At 38.8% G+C, this 20053-nt stretch overlaps 1 protein-coding gene across 5 annotated transcripts in view; it reads right to left on the minus strand.

Annotated features, from left to right (window-relative positions):
• LOC105482674 (ST6 N-acetylgalactosaminide alpha-2,6-sialyltransferase 5) overlaps nt 1-20053 on the minus strand; it is a 187311-nt gene that overhangs the window by 118584 nt on the left and 48674 nt on the right. The window lies entirely within an intron of this gene.

The following is a 20053-nucleotide window of genomic DNA, read 5'->3' on the forward strand; positions in this document are numbered from 1 at the left end:
GTACCTGCTGGCCGCTCCGAGTGTGGGGGCCCGCGGAGCCCGCGCCTGCGCCCACTGGAACTCGCGCTGGCCCGCGTGTGGGGCTCACAGCCCCGGTTCCGCCCGCGCCTCTCCCACCACACCTCCTGGCAAGCGGAAGGAGCCGGCTCCGGCCTCGGCCTCGGCCAGCCCAGAGAGCGCTCCCACAGTGCAGTGGTGGGCTGAAGAGTGGATACCGAGGCCGAGGAGGTGGCAAGAGTGAGGGCTGCTAGCACATTGTCACCTCTCAATAGCACCTATCTCTGGTTGTATGAAGAACAAATGAATTGATACCTCTAATATATCTAGAGCAGTGGAGGGTGAATTTACATCTCAGCAAACATTAACTGTGGCTAGAGGAAGGAGAGGAGACAAAAGTTGCCTATAAGAAACAATGGGAATTTGTTAGTCAAGTTCTTTGTGGGTGACAATTTCCACTCTTAATATTGTTATCACTTAGGGAGGACATAGAGTTGTTTTTCATGGAATTTGTTATGGCACAAAATACCCCTTTAGAAGGGAAGCTTCAGATTCTATGTATCTGTAGCAAATTCAGTACAAATCAGATACTGTGGATGTCAAGTTAAGTTCTGTCTAGATATGTACCTGGACGGAGCTCTTCTAAATGTCTGTGGAGGTGGAGAATGACAGGAGAGGAGACTTCTGCCAAACACATCATCCCATGTCCCCAGAAACCGATAGATGACCACATACAGCTGCCTTTTCGAGTCTGGTTTCTCTAATTCAGCCTGGGAGACAGAAGAGTCTAAGACAAAACCAACTCAGCTAGATCCTGAAGAGATCTTGGGCAACACCAAGTCCAGAGTCAGCCGAGATCTAGAAGATGTGCTGCTGTACTTAGAGCTCCAGAAGGGCCAAATCATATTTGTTCTGTGCCCCACTCTTCACTTCATGCCAGACACGGTGTCTGGCACACACAGGGCTTGATAAGTATCTCCATAGACCAAATGAAGGAATGCACTCAGTCATGGATACTGGTGGTATCAACTGCTCCAGTGAGTTGGGGCAGTAACCTTTTAGGTGACTGATTTATCTACTGCAAGTGAACTTCCCAAACCTAAAAGAACATTGACACTTCGTGTGACCAATGTGTGAGAATGAATGGTAAAAGAGAAATGAATGCTGATTTAAATACCTAATTGAAATAACTAAAACCAATTTCAGGAATACTGCATGCTGAAATGGCTGGTTCTGAAGTTCAAGTTGTTCTTATGTTACAGGTTAGAAGACAAAAGGCCAATTTTGAGTGTTCTTCCACCACATACATGAGAAGAGGGAATAAATGGAAGCATGTGTGTGAAGACAAGCAAACAAACAACACTTTTAGAAGTGATGCACCTATGCAGAAAATAATCCCCCCCTCCGGTGTCTTGGTGTCTGGTCTCTTCATACTTTCATCTCACTCACTCCTTCTGCCATTTAAGGCCCACCTATCTCTTCACCCACACAACTAGTGTTTTTCAGAATTGACTCTGAGAGACACTGTCCCTTCTAACGCCTCGCATTCAGAGGGCCACCTTGCAGCTGGCAGGTATGTTAGTTTTCTGAGGCAGTCATAACAAATTACCACATACCTTGTGGCTTAAGGCAAGAGAAATCTATTCTCTCACAGTTCTAGAGGCCAGAAATCAGAAATCAAGTTGTTGGCCAGGCCTTGCCCCATCTAAAGGCTCCTCTTCCAGCTTCAGATGACCCAGGCATAACTGGCTTGTGACTACCTCACTGCAATCTCTGCCTCCGTCTTCCCATGGCCTCTTCTCCTCCTCTCTGTATCCTTGTCATCTTCTCTTCTGTCTCTTATAAGGACACTCATCATTGGATTTCGGGTCTACTTGAGTAATCCAGGATGATCTCATCTGAAGAACCTTAACTTTATTATATCTGCAATGACCGTTTTTCTGAAAAAGGCTACATTTATAGGTTCCAGTGATTAGGAGGTGGGATATTTTTTGGGGACACACCCACTGTAGCAAGTGAGAACAGCAGCTAGTTCTCTTAATTCGATTTTTGGGATTCAAACAAAACTCTGTGGATTACCTCACACAAAAATAATCAGTGATGAGGTGCTTATTATGTTGATGATAATGTGAACTCCTCAGCAGGAGAAAAACATGATAAAAAGATAAATCCAGGTCCATTTTGGAAGGTGCTGCCCCCTAACTTTCTAAATATTGCTGTCTGTCGCATGCCTCGTGCACACAGCTAAGCAAAACACTGCATATTTAAGAAGGCACAAAGGTAGTATTTATGAGGCTTGTGGGAACAAGGAATTTAAAAACATTGAACCCATTGCCTAAGCTCACAGAGTTGTCAGTCCTGACATCTGGTCACCCTGGCCACATCTTCTATGTCTTGTCTCCAAGCCTTGTCTCCAAATGCTACCTAACTAGAACTGTGCCCAGTAATTTAAATCAGGGGTATTCAATTTTACCTCCAATTTACATACTAATTTTATGAGGTGTCAAAAAAAGTTTTCAGTGAATCTATACATGCATAACTTAGCTACAGCAATCTAATAAAACCAGTTATGACTATCAGTCATATGATTTATGCATTTGGGTTTTATTTTCATTAGGAATGCAAAAAGACAGGTGGCAGGAAGGTGGTGAGACAGAGAAGGCAAAATCAGTATACTCCAAAGCTTCTAATTCAGCTTGCCATGAAAGAGAAAGGCGTTTGCAGACTGCCAGCAGGGTGTGGATATTACTTACTGTCACTATTATTGTACATGATGTAAAGTAGTTAGAAGAGAGGCAGGGTGGGGTCCAGCAGACTTTCTCTAGCTGGGACAAAGGACCAGATTTTGGTCCCTGGTTTACCACTCACTGTGTGGCCTGGCAAGTTGCTTCCCTTTCTCCAGGCCTCAAGTTTCATCATCCTGAGGGAACCATACTATATCATATCTAAGGTCCCTTCTGGTTAACAAATGCTTTTAATAGCCTGTAATAAAAATGCACACTAACATGTATGTGCTTGTGTGGGTGTGCACGTGTGCATCAGCTAACAGTTACTGTTTGACATGTACAAGTACCACGCCAGTGCTCCATTTTGTCAGTTTTACTTCCTAGGCACAAACTCACATGAATTTCAGCTTCATATGAAGGCCTAATAATGATAATAACAACTGTAACAACAACAAACATTTATTGAACACTTAGTTCATACCAGGAATAAGACTAATGTGTCTACTTGTTACCCAAACTCAGAAAGTTGTACTCTCTAACATCTGCCTGCTCACCCCAGCTATATCTTCTGCTACTTAGAGTTGTGTCCAGTAATTATAGCATGTATTAAATACTCATAATTAAATTGCTAATTTTGTTAGGCCTCAAGTACAAGCTTTTAGTGAAACCATACATGCACACCTAATCAACAACCCAGTGAAACAACCTGTAAGTGCCAGTCTTGCGATTTATGAGTTTCACATGCATTCCCATATCAACAATTCAATAGTCATAACTGCCCTATGAGGAAAGCACTATGATTATTCCAATTTTAAAGATAAGCAAATTGAGGTCTGAAGAGGTTAAGTAAGCTCCCCAAAGTCATTCAGCTAGGAGGCAGCCATTGTGACTCAAATCCAGGGAGTCTTGTATTTACTGGACTATAAGTTCCATAAAGGAAACAACTATGTTTGTCTTGCTATATTCCATCTCTCAGGTGCCTAGCACAGTGCCTGGCATCGAGCAGGTGATCAGTAAATAGTTGTGGAATGAAGGAAGGTCCAGTGTATATCCCTCAGTCTTAACCACTATATGCGTACAGATCACATCATCAACCCTCCCAGTGATTTTGTAGTTGGTGGCAAGGGAGATGTACCATTAGTGAGCATAGGTACATCAGCACAATTCCATCCATCTCCACTCCTAGAAAATGAACTGAAACCAATTCACATTTTGTTGACCATGGGCCCCCTCGTTCTGTACAAAGGATAATGGAGGTGTAAAATATTTACGTCAAGAATGCTGGCGTGAATAATCCTGTTTCCTTGGCCTCTGTTCTGGAAACAGCATCTCCATTGACAGTGGGTCCCGATTTTGCTCTGGAAAAGCTTTCTGGCTGATCAGCTGTGAGTAATCATCTCTTGTAGGAGCTATTATTAGTTTTCATCATGCCTCTGCCTTTTGACCACGATAATATTGTTTTGCTTTCCTATCACCAGAACTGGCTCGTTGTTAATGCATTTTCTGAACCTAACAGAAGAGAAATGGGAAGAGAGATGGCATGAGTGTCCCAACGGCACTCAACCTGCTAATGCTAATGCCAAGCAGAGCAATCCATCCCATTAGAGTTGACAGTGTCCCTGAGATGAAAAGGATTGGTAAGGCTGAAGCCATGACCACCCAGACTGCAGCCACCTCCAGAACACTACAGTGCCTGCCAAGCATGCCTCCTGGAGGAAAGGTTTGCTGCAAATTGAAAACATTTTATTCTGTGGAATCCAAGAGGTTTGACTCTTTAGTAACTATTTCATTGAGAACATTAGCTGTGGAATTCGAATGCTTAAGTAATGCAGATAATTAAATGTAAATAATTAAAAATTAATAATGTTTGGAATGTTAAGCACAATTAGGCAGGCAATAGATCAGTAATAAAGGGGGTCTATTCAGGCTGAATATCTGCTAGCCACTTCAGGGCTGTGTCACAGCAGAAATAGCCTGCAACAATTCCTAGTTGTTCCAGGGATTCAACCCTTCCTGCCGACTTGGTGAATTGCATTATCTGCAGATGACTTCTGGTAGAAACTGCTATAGTAGAGATAGCTCTACAAGTGAACCACATGGAGCATTTATCGAAAAGTGTTTGAAGGGGGGCAGAGGAGATTCTATAAATATGTTGCTAGAACTCACACTTCCAGTCAGAAGGAGCTAGAAATGCAACAAAGATGAGCCCACGTTTGTAGAGTGAATTATGTAATGGAAATAAGCTCCCTGGAGAGTCGTTCTATTTAGTCTCTTCTCTTACTCTTGCTCTCTCATCTTCAATCATTTCCCTTTTCCTCCCCAGTAGCTACTTCTCTTCCATCTACAAATGATACGTTTAAGTGTTCCTTGCCGTACAAAGAAAACTCTTGCAGCACGTCTCCCTAAAAAGCAGCCAGTCCTCCTTTCTCTTTTCTTTCCACATCAAACTTCTTTAAAGAGTGGAGCACATTCCTTTCTTCACTCTTTGCTGCTCCCTTTCCCTGGTATGGCAGCCTGGCTCTGCCTTCACCACACCATGCAAAAACTTTTCTTCCCAAAGGTACCAGTGCTGTCTTACTGGAGAGACACCATAATCTCAATGGACCTCTCTGCAGGATCTTATACTCACAACTCTACTCTGAAATTCTCTCCTCCTTTTGTTTCCAATCTAACATTTTCTTCTCGACGCTCTTTCTATCTCTCTAATGATCAGTTCTTAGAGCCTGCCCTTAAATGCAACCTTTTCCTCTAAGTTCTTTTCTTCCCTACACAAGGGTGTGCAAACTAAATCCAACAGAAAAAAGACAGGAAACATACGTGTATGAAATGGATAGGAGATGAGGGGATATAAGACAATAGGGCATGGTGGATCTCATGGCAAATAGATTGGAATACAGAAAGTTCTGTTCTCTTGGCCTTACTGAAAGTAATGAATTATAAATATTATTTGGCCAGGCAGGTCAGAGGAAAAGAAAAGTGTGTTTCTTCCATGTGCTCCTCTGGTAACAATGGTGCTAACATCAGTGTGAGGTACAGGTTCACAGTGGTTTTTCTCAATGTCCTAACATCTTGCTCCAGCAAGTAACAGAAGCTGAGCACGAAGTGCACTAGCCAGCTGACTGCATTCGTTTTCCATCCTTCCTTTATGTGTGTGTGTATTCTGACTTGGAAGTGCCTTGAGTGTTTGCCTCTGCTCTTCCCTCTATAACTCAGAGGCCTCAACCCTTCCTTACTCCATCTTCCAGCAAGTTGTCAAATATTTTTCTTCTAAAAAATTCATCAGGAAGTTAACATGCTTTTTGACGATGCTGATAATTTAATAAGGTTATTGTTATTTTTGTTAGTGTTATGGTTACACATCTATGACTTTTGAGTGATCCGTCACATCCCAATTTTCCCCCAAGTCCTATTATTTATTGGACTTAGTATGTCCTATATTGTGTGATTTTGCAAAATTTTGTCTTTGAGAAAAGATGTTATGTTCAAACATCAAAAACCAAAAGAAACAACAAGGAAAATAATAAAAACCACTTGCAGGGTCAGTTTAGGGCTTACATTTCACACCTTCTCCCTAAGTCATCTGTTTTTCTCTTTGGCTTCTGTTAGTGCTGCTATGTTGTTAACAGACCTATATTCTCTAGGCCATACCACTCTCTTGAGAAGTAGATGATGTTCAGTTATCTACAAAACATCTCAACATGGCATCTCTGAGGAATATGTCCAAAATATGTCTCTTATAGCTCCCCTTCCTAACACACACACACACACACACACACACACACACACACACCCCATGCTTCTCTTCCAGTCTCCTGACTTGAATTGTCTTTTCAGTCTTAGTATGATCACCTCATTTTTAGGTGAAAATCCACAACCTCTGGTCCAAAGTCCAAAGTCCAATGCTCTTTCCACCATGTGACCACATAACCTCTGCCTTAGAAAAAATCTTTAGTATCTAAATTTTACTATCAGTAGTTCAACAATTAATGCAATTTCAAAAGATAAGTGATTATAAAATTTATTTCCTTTGGACAAGCTCACAAACACTATTGAATTATCTAATAATAATGATCTGTAAATTAAGGGTTGACCCTCCAAAGGGAACTATGCCATAGAAAATATTTCTTCTCCTTCAGATTTCAGTAGCACATGTGTATAAAATCTCAAAGAAAGAATGCTCTTCTGTGAAACTGACCTGTGATCTTTTCTCCAAGAAGAAAGGCTAATTCACACTGGCCAGTATTCTCGGGGTTTACCTTTTTCTTACTACATTTTAGACTATGAACAACCAAATAAGCTACAAGTTGAGTTTTTACTTCCATCTGAAGATAAGTCTGTTGCTCCAAATTAAAGACAATAAATCAGACATTTGCTTTAAAAAGGTATGCACCAACAAAATAAAGAAAATCATAGGTGGGAACACTAGTTATGGTACACATGAAAAAAGCTTAATACCTTAATTATCCAATGAGCTTCAAATGAATGTAAAAATGCTAAAACCCCTGGAAAATGGTCAAAGAACAATTTGGAGGAGGAAATAATACAGTGAGTTACCAAACGTGTGCAAACTGTGCCACCCAATTAGAGATATCTATTGCCTGTTTTGTTAGCAAACTTCTCTTGGGAAATCCAGAATATTTTTACTTCTGCAGAAGATAATCTTTCTGCTACACTAGGGTTCAGAGTGCTTGGGGAGTCAAACAGGAGCTAATTCTTGGTTCTTTCTCTTACTAAAAAATGGCCACTCAGAATCTCAACTTCATCTGGTGTGATTAGCAAGTATACCTGAGATATTGTATTACACACATAATCTGGCACAGAAGCCATGCCTAATCAGAGTAAGCTCATGGAAGTAGAATTTAATTTTGTTCATTGCTGTATCCCAAGGGCTAGAAAGTGTCTGGACTTTGCAGGCGTTTAATAATTGTAATCCTTGAATTGAATTGCATCAAGATGATTTAAATTACCACATTGCTATAGGTTTTTAATAGAAATCCCAAGTGTTTTTCCATAAAATCTAGGGCCAAAGGTCTTTAGCTTTTGTGCTAACTTTGCAGTTCAATTATTCAAAAACTGGGCATTTTCCCCTTTACGAGGAAAAAAAGGAATTAACCAAGGAATGTAAATCATGACAACAAACCAGTAAAATACCAATTTTATCCCCAAATTAATAACATAATTTCTAGTTATTTAGCACTTCATAGCAGAATTAACTTGTCAATCTGTACCTTTACATATACGTATCTATTTGATTCAACAAGAGTATGCTCTGCCATACTCACTGAATATTGCCACTACTGATTATTGGTGCCTAAATAATAACTCTGGAATAGAGCTCACTGTTTTATGGGTCTTTGGTGGGATTTTTTAAAAATGAATTCTGCACAAGGGATAACATTAACAAGGAAAAAAAATCCATAATCTGATTTTTTCCCCTATCCAGACATTGTATTAGTTTCCTTTTATTAATCTAAGCAATAAAATCGCTTTGACACACTGTCGTTATTTATTATTTATTTCCCACATATTTCTAAAAAAGGATTTATAGTAGTCCATTTTAACATGCTGTTAGTGTCTTCAAAATTTGGCTCCCTGGAAACAGCCATGAAATTAAACATATACAGCTAAGCTCAGGCTAATATACTATAGGACCAATTCCTTCTGTGACAAATAAATAAAAATGTTTATTACATGCTCACATACTTATTATGCTGAAATAACTTCTATTAAACCATAATTAAGCCAAGTAAAATTTGACTTAGGAAACAATCAATAGCAGAATGATGTGAAAGTAATTAATTTGTGAATCTGTATATAGCTTTTAAATATTATCTATAGATTCATAATATAATTGATTAGCTCAAAATTTGCAAATCGTTGTTGAAGACCCAACAGAGGCTTTCTAAAGGAGATTGCCTTTCTTTTCTTTTCTTTCTTTTTCTCTAGGATTGCTTCAGAAGCACTGACTAGCAAAGGCTTCCCGTTTAGTCTGTTAATAACTACCAAAATATTCACAGTACTCCCTGGGCTTTCACTGCTTCTCACATCGTCAGGTTTTAGCATGCAGGCCTTATTCTCAACCCAATTACCTGGATATGAAGCAGGAACTTCGCAGCTGTCACAAAATACCTATAGCATTTGAGAAAGGCATGGCTATCAATAACCAAAAACGGGGATTTTATCGCAGACAATATGTGAAATTGCACCTCACTGACAAAGCCACTGCAGAACCCGGGTGATAATATTATTATAGTAATTACCATATGTCTTACATCAAATACAACTCCAGTTTTATTATCATTCAGCTTTTCTAGAAGGAGATAGGAGAGAGCTGTCACAGTTAGACAGATAACTTGTCCTCTATTCAACTGCCAGCTCCCCTCTGAAACACAGGCTTTCTATTCTACTAAAAGAAATACAATTATAACTCCATTTGCTTTGAGAACAAGAGAAGCCCTAGGTTAATTACAGGTAAGGTTCTGTTTACATTCCCTGGGGCTAGTCAAAGCCACATTCCATTTTTGAGCCGAAAAAAGCTACTGGAGTTTGAACTGAATCCACATTTTTTATTCCACTTTTGAAATTCTGTGTGGCCAAAGGGAGCCTGTCACTCAAAGATGTTTCAAAGGTAACCTCAGAAACCTCCATTTACCAGAGTCTAAATGTAGTTAAAAACACAAAGTTCAGAACCAAAAGCCTAAACAACAACAAAAAAGGAAAATGGAGGTTTGTGGCTGTGATCAGGAAAGGAGGAATGGCATTATGTGTATTTTTAGTGGTATGTAATCAACTGATTAAGAATGTAAGACAAAGGGGGAGCGGCAGGAGAGAGTCCTGGTTGCCAATGCAGTAAGAGGATTATTCATCAACAAGAAACTGTGTTTTAAAGATATGATTTTCCTCATCTATGAGGCTCCTGCCCTCTTGTTTTCCTGGCTTTCTGGGCTTTTTTTGGCGGGGAGGAGGGCAGAGAAAAGAATTGACTGACCATACTGACCTCAGCTGATGTCAAGGATACGTGTCTTCTCCCGGCTTCACAGAAGATATTTATTTCTCCTGACTTAGAGTCAGCTTTTCAAAAATATGGATACAGCAGTTCATGTTCTTGCCAAGGTACTCACAGACTGTTTAGCTGTCTGGTCACAACCCAAAAATCTTCTGAAATCTGTAGATTTTAGGTGTCTAAAGCCAACCTCTTCTTCCCAGCCTTTGTCCATCACCTCTCTTCATTTTAATTTGTTCATACTTATCACTTAACATGATTCAATGTATCTTTTTTTTTTAAACATATTATATTTGTTTATTTTCAGGTTCACTCTCGTTCCTTTCCCCCATTGCGTGCATACAACAGTGTTAGCTCCCTAAAGCAGGGGTCCTTATCTGGAGCCTAGAATAGCACCAGGCAGATAGCAGGTATTTGATTATTACACTAAGTGAAAGAATGAACTGCCGTAGTAATTTCAGAAGATCTGAATGTTGACTCTTGTAGTAACCATTGCCAAAGTTCCACCCATACACAGATCATCTAGATATAGAGGATGCCTTTTTTATAGAACATTTCCCTAGACACAAAATTTCAGGATTCCATTTACGAAATTAAATGGACAACAATTCCAGTTTTACGGTCTTAGATTCTTCTTTAAAAAAAGTTACCCCTAGGAATTATAATGTGTGCAGTTTCCAAAAGAACCAGTCTGAGAGAATGATGAGGGATGGCTCTTACCTGTTTCACTTAAATTGGGGGAAAACAGGGATGGTGACTGAAAATATATTTCCAATAGGAAGAAGAGAGCAAAACAGCAATACACCCTCTAGTGAAGAAAGTGGGCATGCCACACCCCATTGCAAAGAGCATCTCCTACATATGGAATTTGTTACTTCAAATCTGAAGACCTAATCCTAATTTTTTTCTTCCTCTAACTATGCTAACGTAAAATACAACACAGGCCTAGTTTGTCAGCCAAGAAGCATGAGCGTAGTCTGCATGTGTGCAAGAAGGATGGCCTTGGCAACAGCTTGGAAGTGGGGATGCAAGGTACTTCCCAAGTTCAGTTATCTCACTTCGCTGGACATAAACCAAAATCCCTTCACCTTTAATTCCAAGGGAGATTTCATAATGATATTATTTTCAGATTTGGTGAAATTCTCAATGCCTCTTAGAAGTTCATTTCTACTTAGCAAGACTCTCATTTGTGTTTAGTGAGCTTTCCCTCTAATTGCCATCAGCAGTTTTACCTACTTACATGCTTACTGAAAGCCCTACTCAACCCTATGACAGTTACTCTCAGCAAATGGGAAAACTGAAGACATGTGCATTCTCTGACTTATCCCCCATACCTGTAACTCATCTACTTCCCCATGTAGGCTAGTTTCCTCCCCTCTAGTCAGAGAAAGATGTATTCTATTCCATCTCAGGCTAATTCTTTATGACACCACTCAGCATATTCCCTCTCAAACCCCCGGAACTCACTTTAACAATTACTCCTTTGCTTTCCCATGTGATAACCTCTTTTAGTAACTTGTCAAGGCCAACAGACATAAACATCTCTTGCATCATTTAAGGACAACTCTTTCCTTAGTTCAATGTCTCCTTTTAGTTATTACCTAAGTGAATATTTTACCTCTATTTCTTTATTCCTAACTTAGTGATTCACTAAAATCCAACTTCCACTCCACCCTGCTAAAGTCAATAGTCACTTCCTAATTCCTAAATTAAATTAACTCAGGTCTCATTTTTGCTTCTCCTTTTTGGTATTCTCTTCGTCTTGAAACTCTTTCCATCTCTGACATCACTCTCCTAAATCTTCCTTACCTTCCTGGTTTGTTTTTTCTTTTGCTGATTCTTTTTCTGCATGATCCTTAAATGCTGTTACTTTGGGGACTCTTCCTTAGCCTTCTTTAATGTCTACAGATGATCAGGTGATTTAATCCATTTCAGTATTCCAACTACCATCTGGAAGATGCTAATAACTTGAAAAAATTATCTTCAGTTCATATCTGTCTTCAGAAACCCAAGTATATGTGCCTCATACATTCCTAACAACATAGTTATATCAGACCAACATATGAATAACTGAATCATCATCTGCCAACCTAAAGTCTTTTGTGTGTATACTGTTTTAAATGCTGTGAAATATTATAAATATAGTGACTGATTCTATTGCTAAGTATCATACACTTAAATCCCTCCGATGCTAGAAAAAAGAAGAAAAGGAGCAATCACCCAATAATTTCAATGCATATATCTTTCTTTTGCCATAAAATATGCTTGGAGGCTAAATTTGGGCAAGTAAAAATGCCCAGTATATTAGTTATTTATTGATGAATAACAATAATACCACGAACTAGCAGCTTAAAAGAACACATATTTATTGTGGGCCAGGAGTTTGGCACTGCTATACCTAGTCCTCTGATAGGGTCTCACAAGGCTGAAATGAAGGTGTTGGCAGGGTGTGGTCTCATCAGAGGTTTGACTGGGGAAGGATTCACTTATAAGCTTAATCCAGTTGTTAGGAGAACTTAGTTCTTGGCAGTGTTTTGTTGGCTGTTGGCAGAGACCACATTCAGCCACTAGAAGCTGCCAGAAGTCTCCTGCTATGCAGGTCCCCCAGCAGGGCTTCATACTTTCTGAAAGCCATCAAGCAAAGGAGAAACTCCAGAAGCATGGGTGCTACCATCTTATGTCATGTTATTGCATATGTGTCATCATGAAGATTCCATCCTGTTTGCCATATTGTACTGGTTATGCAAGTTACATGTCCTGCCTACTCACAAGAGGAATGTCTCACACAAGGGTGTGAACACCAGGAGACAAGGATTGGAGGCCATTTTAAGAGTATCTCTGCCACAACCAATATATCTTCCCTTTATATATAGGCGTCATAAATATTTTAAATTTTGATTGACTTCATAGTGTCTCTTCTCTAGTTAATGAATACTTGAATACATGGAGGTGTCTGGATAGTTGCTGACAATGCTCTTCATTGGATCCAAAGAATCCACTCCCTAACGTAGAAGCTTGATTTTCATATATTAGATTTCTTTCAAGGTACCCTACATAATGTAACAGGAAACTGCCATAATACAAAGAAAAAAATTCTGGATTTGCCATCCATTTCAGAATCATTCTCCCAAAAAGTCTACTAGAGAGTAATGTAATTAATTTATTTGAGTTTTGCTTTTTTCCTTCCACCTGTTCTAGGGGGAGAAGAAAGTGGGGAGAAGGGAATTAAACTAATAAACCATAAAAAATGTTCACCATGTTAGTCTACAATTGCTACTATTGCTTCTAGAAAAATACAGGTTATTCACAAAACTGCTATTTAAAAGCTGCATTACTTCTTTGATAATTCTTCGTACTGGGGTGAAGGTGCACATGACCAGTGGGTTTATTTACTTATTCAACAAACGTTTAAAGAGTATGCACTCTATGCCAGATACTGTTCTAAATGATTTAGACATATAAACTATCCTCATAACAATACTTTGAGTTAGGTGCTATCACTATCTTGATTTTACAAGATGATAAGACAAATAATAAAAGACACATTTAATAAATTACCAAAGACCACAAAATGAGTAGGGGGAAGGATCAGGATTTGAAGTGAAGCAATGTGCTTCCAATCTATGCTGTGCCTCACTCTAGACTTGGACTTTTGAATAGCAAAATAATTCAAGCCACAAACACAAGCTACATCTACTTTTTAAAATTTATCTTGTAATCCCACAAAAATATGAAAAGAACCAGGAGTAATTAATTTTTTAATTTTTATTTTTTATTTTTTGTAGAGATGAGGTATCATTATGTTGCCTAGGCTGGTCTTGAACTTCTGGGTTCAAGTGATTCTTCCACCTCAACCTCCCAAAGTGCTGGGATTACAGGTGTGAGCCCCCACTCCTGGCCCCACTTTTAATAATATCTTATTAAATCCAAACTACAAAAATATTATTTCTACATATAATCAATCTACAAATTATTGAGATGATGAATAGTTTTTAATATATAAATCCTCAAGACCTGTTATGTATTTTACAGTGACAGCACCTCTCAATTCAGACCTAGCACATTGCCGTGTTAACAGCCACATGTGGCTAGCAGCTACTGTAATGCACAGCATAGCTCTCTACCATGCATCTTTGCTACACTATGCTTTCAGTAGCAAAGCTCCAGATGCAGGTTTTTTTTTTTTTTTTTTAGTTCTTAGAGATGGGGTCTCACTTTATTGCCCAGGCTGGAGTGCAATGGCATGATCATAGCTCACTGCAGCCTCAAACTCCTTGGCTCAAGGGAGCCTCCTGTCTAAGCCTCCCAAGTAGATGGGATTACAGCCATGCAACACAGTGCCTATCTATTTTTTATTTTTTTATAGTGATAAGTCTCATGGTCTTGGCCAGTTGGTCTCCAACTTCTAGGCTCAAACCACCCTCCTGCCTTGGCCTCTCAAAATGCTGGGACCAGAGGTGTGAGTCACTGCACCTGGCCATCCAGATGCAGTATTTCAGTTTAAGGGGATATTTGATTTGTTTTCTCAACCTGAAACTTGAAAGGATGTGAATTGGAGAAACAAGACTAATGAATTATTTCATGAGATTGCAACTCCCTGAAGCCAGGGGTTATTTCTATCATCTCTCCACTATGTTCTCTGTGCCAAAACAGCATCCACAAAACAGCAAGTATTCAACAAATATTTTTGAAAGAAAGGAAGGCTTGAAGGAAGCTGGACTTGGTATTTTAACAATCAATTGCATGTATTAATGGCTCAATATGTTAAGATGGTGACGTTAGGCTCACTCAATTGAATCCATTAAATGTTACCTTGTGCTGGAGCCTATGGTGAGCACCAAGCCCTGAAGGAAATGCAGATGACAGGCCCAGATCTTGAACTTAAGGTGCACATAACGGAAACAGATACTTTAACATTACAGTGTAGGTATGGAACAGAACCTAAACAGCCTTGGGAGTGATTAATCAGCTTCTGGCAGAGGGTGGGGATAGTAGAGTGAGGGCGGCAAGAAGCCGCATTCTAAAGAGCAAAGTTGACAGATGATGAGGCTAGGCAGGAGTAGACATGCCCATTTGCAAAATAAGGCAGCCTTCTCACTTATTGTAGCTGTCCAAATATGTACCCAACTCATTTTTTGGGGTGGACTTACTCATCTGATGTAAATGAAATGGCATAGAAACTAAAACCAAAATCCTTAATATTTCAAAACAACTCTGAAACCTAAGTAAGGCAATGGAGCCAATATGCTACCTTTATTGCTATGAAATTGGGAAAAGAACCCCTACTGAATTACGTATATTAAGGACTTGATGTGACACAGCTGATATGGCCCAAATAATCACAAGTGTTTCCTTTTATTAAAAGCCACACTTCCAAAAGCATAATTTTGGTGCAGCACACCGTAATGAATATGGCTATAATACATCACATGGCATTAAAAATCAATGAAGGATGAAAATACAAGCGCAGTATTCAAAACAATTCAGATTAGGATAAAGCTGTTGACCTTTATGTTCTGTTTCCTGGTCTTAGTAGAGAAAATAGAGAGGAACAATAGAGGTGGTAGTAAAATATGGAACTATATTTCACCCTGACTGGCGCTGGAAGTCCCACAATGCAAACTGTTGAGTAACAGCAAAGTAACATGAGGTCTATTTGGGGGTTCCCTCCCAACCATGTACTCCCAGATTGTCCCCATCAAGCTCTATTTTCCTCCAATAAATCACACATTGAGAAGATCACCACTTTCCATTTTGAATCTGAAATTAGGCCCTACAACATATGGTTACTCTTCTGGAAAGCAGCATTAATAATGGCATGCACAATTATATCAGAATCAAAAATAAATGACTTTAACAGATTTATGAACAACCTTATGGATAAACTCATCAATCAAATTTAAATGCTTGAATAATGCAATAATGCCACTTATTAGACAAGCCTAAAGAGAATAGATACATTTTATTGTTGCCAAGAGTAACAAAACGCAATAGAGGTCATTGGGGATTCTACAGATAAGGAAAAAAAGAAAAGACCTCATGTCCCATTAAAACAAAAGGGACAAGCACAAAGACAAAACCCAGAGGCTTAATTAAAATTATAAGTCTACTAAAACATACAAATTAAATGTGTTATAGTCCTCTGCCACTCAGAAGAAAGAATTATTTATTTTCCCCTAGGGCTACTTTTTCTTAACATGCCTCTCATCATTTTTTTCGAGATATCAAAATTGGGGCTTTGCTAAATCTTTGTCCCTTTCCCAATAGTGATAAAGGAAACAGTCTCACTTTGCTTTTGTCTCTTCTTACTAGAGTTTTGAATCACAGCTACTTCTCCCTCTCTTTCTCTTCATCGCCTCACTGTCCTCCAATACAGCACTATTAGTGTTGAGAAATGGAAAAAATATAAATATAGCCAATGTTAAGAAAATAATGGTACATTCCTAAAATATATTTTATATATCATTAAAATACTTTTTAGAACTCTGAATAACAAGGAAAAACAAAAGCAATACAATATTAAAAATGCAAAAGCCAGATATGAAATTATGTATTACGTGTTATTTGAAGGTGTTAAAATATATACATAATTTAAAAACTTCTGTACAGTAAAAGGACATCAGAAATCAAAAGACAAATAACAAATTGGGGAAATATTTGCAATACATGATAGACATGAAGTGTATAGGTATAATATAAAGTAAACCTTTACAAAGCAATTTCAAATAAGATAAAAATCACAATTTAAAAATGAGCAGTTCACAAAAGAAATAAAATGGTAAATTAATATCCAAAAAGATGTTTGATTGTACTATTAATGAAAAATTACCTGTAAAAATGGCCCATCATTTTTACCTAACAAATGGGGTTAATATTTCATTTTCTCCTAGTAAATTTCTCCTAGAGAAATATTAGTAATACTGATAAAGGTATGGAGAATCCATCTTTTCCTGTATTACTAGTGAGCGCATACATTCTCACAACTTTTATTTCGGCAATCCTGAAATACATATCAAAATTGAACCAGTAATTCTTCTTCTAGAAATTTGTCTCAAGGAACTATTAGGTTAAGCACAAGAATGCATGTACAAGAAGCTTCACTGAAGCATTATTTCAGAGAAGAGAAACCTGGAAACAACCTACATACTCATAAATGAGGGATTAGCTGCATACATTCTAGAATATCTATCTATCCATTTGAAGAAATTCTCTGCAACAATTAAAAATACTTTTTTCATATTTCTTGATAATCGAAAGATCTCTCTGAAATTCAACTGAATAAAAGAGCCAGATGCAAGGCATGATATAGCGTGACCCCTACATAAATTACAGAGACACCTGTGTGTGTAGGTATGAATAAAGAGATGACGGAGTAATTACCAATAGATTAGTAATGGTTGCCGCTGGGTGATAGTTTAATTTTCTAAATAAGCATGCTATTTTAACTTTCGCAAAAGATTTATATGCAAAGATAAAAGTGATTCACACTTGATAGTGGAATTATAAGTGACTTCTCTTTTAGAGCATTCATTACTTTTTAACATTTTCTTTGCTTTGTACTTTATACATTTTGTATGACTTTGCTTTATTTCATAACAAGAAAAATAAAACAACAAGGAAGAGAAGAGCCATGGAATTGCTGGTGCCTACTTCCTCTGATCCTGCAAGGCAGATCCATTTGCTCAGTTTTCCCACAAGTGTGTCAGCTGGAGTGGGAGGCACGGAGCTGTCAGAGTTCTGTGAACTTGGCCAGGTTTCTGTAACCAGAGAGCCCGTCAAATCTGCATGTGGTACCTAAAGAGCTGCATGTGGGTTGAAAATCCTGGTTTCAGTGTTGCTGGCTTATGGATCAAAATGTCCTTTTAGGTCCCAACCATCGCTTCTAGAGAATTTTGTCACTAGTTACCTTTTAAAATATTGCCTCTTTAAAGTTGAGAACTGCAAAACAGACTTTTTGAAAAGGAAATTTGTATTTCCCACAGTTCAAGAGATGCAAGAAATGTTTATATTTATTAACGAAATACCAGAAAAAAATAGAATCTAGGTTTTTATTTGTATATATATATTTAAAACATATCATCCATTATGGAATGTATCGTGTAGGACACACATATCTTCTTATTGCTTGTTCTCTTCATTAAGTATCAAATTTTTGCCTTGGATGGCTGCACCTAATGATGGAGGCTTTGAAACTCCTGAAGGCATTTCCATGAGAGACTCTGTCATTTGAAATTTTAAAGCAAAGAACTCACTCTTTTTAATCTGAATTAATTTCAGTGCAGTGATGACTGAAGGAAGGAAAATGGACTCAGCTCTGATCCTGTCAGCCCTATTGTCTTCAAGATTGAGTGACTCTGATGGTAATAATAAACTGTGTCTTTGGCTTTGAATTGGCAAATTCAAATAGATTGCTTTAAGAAAACCAGGTGATGTGGTTTGGGTATTTGTGCCCTCCAAATCTCATGTTGGAATGTGACCTCCAGTACTGGAGGTGGGGCCTGCTGGGATATTGAATCATGGGGGCAGATCCCTCATGAGTGGCTTAATGCCATCCCCTTGGTGATGAGTGAGTTCTTCTGTTAGTTCATGAGACTGATCTGGTTGTTTAAAAGAGTGTAGGTAGCACCTTTCCCCTCCTTCACTCTTGCTTCTGCTCTTGCCGTGTGATGTGCTGCTCCCCCTTCGCCTTCCACCATGATTGTAAGCTTCCTTGGGCCCTTACCAGGAGCAGATGCCAGTGCCATGCTTCCTGTGCAGTGAGCAGAACTGTGAGTCACTTAAATCTCCTTTCTTTATAAATCATCCAGTCTCAGGTATTCCTTTATAGTATTACAAAAACAAACTAACACACCAGGCCATCTGGAATTACTTACTCTCCTTAGTTTCAAAACACTGAATAATAAATCTAATTGCTGCTCATGGGTCTGTACAGGTCAGGAATGTTTGGACACAAAGGATTACAGATTTCTTCAGGGTTTCTTAGAAGCTTTTGGTTACCTTAGTTGAAATTGCCCTTGGTCTGAAACCATAGGTGTTTGAGCTCATAGAACTGTGGATGCTCCAGTCGTTGTGCACCAAGGATATGGTGTAAATGGAACTTCGGTACATATATGAAAGTATGTGAGGAAACAAAGAAACACATTTGAACTAATTCTTCCATCAAGTTGTCATTGTAGAGAAAAGGGGAGAGGCAAAAATTCTGGTTATGAATATTTTAAGGAAAGAACAGCATATTAAATGCCTTGGTATCCTCCATTAAGTCCAATAAATGTTAGACACAAAGTTTGAGCTCATTAAAAGGAGTATATTCATCCAGTCACTCAGAAGATACTTGTGTGTTCTTACATAAAAGTAACTGTGGAGGGGATATTAAGATGCATGAAATGGACCTGCCCTCCAGAAACTTAATTCAAATTAATCTTCTCCTCCCAATAGAAGCATGATCTCTAGATACTTTCAGAGTATCTCTTCAGTGTGCTGCATTTCATGTCTTGCACTTGAAATTGGAATGGAACGGCTTAGTGGAATGGGAAAACAATGCTACTGAACAGAATCTGGTTTGTGGGCTTTGTAGATAGAAATAATACTTCTGGCCGGGCGCGGTGGCTCAAGCCTGTAATCCCAGCACTTTGGGAGGCCGAGGCGGGCAGATCACAAGGTCAGGAGATCGAGACCACAGTGAAACCCCGTCTCTACTAAAAATACAAAAAATTAGCTGGGCGCGGTGGCGGGCGCCTGTAGTCCCAGCTACTCAGGAGGCTGAGGCAGGATAATGGCGGGAACCCGGGAGGCGGAGCTTGCAGTGAGCCGAGATCGCGCCACTGCACTCCAGCCTGGGCAACAGCGTGAGACTCCGTCTCAAAAAAAAAAAAAAAAAAAAAAAAGAAATAATACTTCTTTATCTGGAGGTAAAGGTCCTTTGTTCACACTTCAACTTACACAGATGCACACACTCACCCACTCACACACGCTCAACAGATTAAGACAACCCAGCAGAAATCTGTCCCTCCTACTCTTTGGCATCACATTTTTGTACCATCATGCTGTACTTATTTGACCATATTTTCAATAGAACTTTCATTTGATGCATTTGCAAAAGCTCAGGAAAGTGCATGCAGTATATTTTCTTTGGAATGGCCATTAATTTTTAAGATGTTGGAGCTGATACTTTATAGTTTCTGTGAATATCTATATAGTATGTATGAGATGTGATATGAAGTCATCCTATCTTGAGATCATGCTTTTCCAAATACACTTAATTGTTCTGCTGCAAATCCATGAGATCTAACCTCAGTGGGACTAGTGATGTAACTGGTTTTTGTTGTTA

This window comes from Macaca nemestrina, chromosome 1 (genome assembly GCF_043159975.1).
Source record: "Macaca nemestrina isolate mMacNem1 chromosome 1, mMacNem.hap1, whole genome shotgun sequence".
Lineage (NCBI taxonomy): Eukaryota > Metazoa > Chordata > Mammalia > Primates > Cercopithecidae > Macaca > Macaca nemestrina.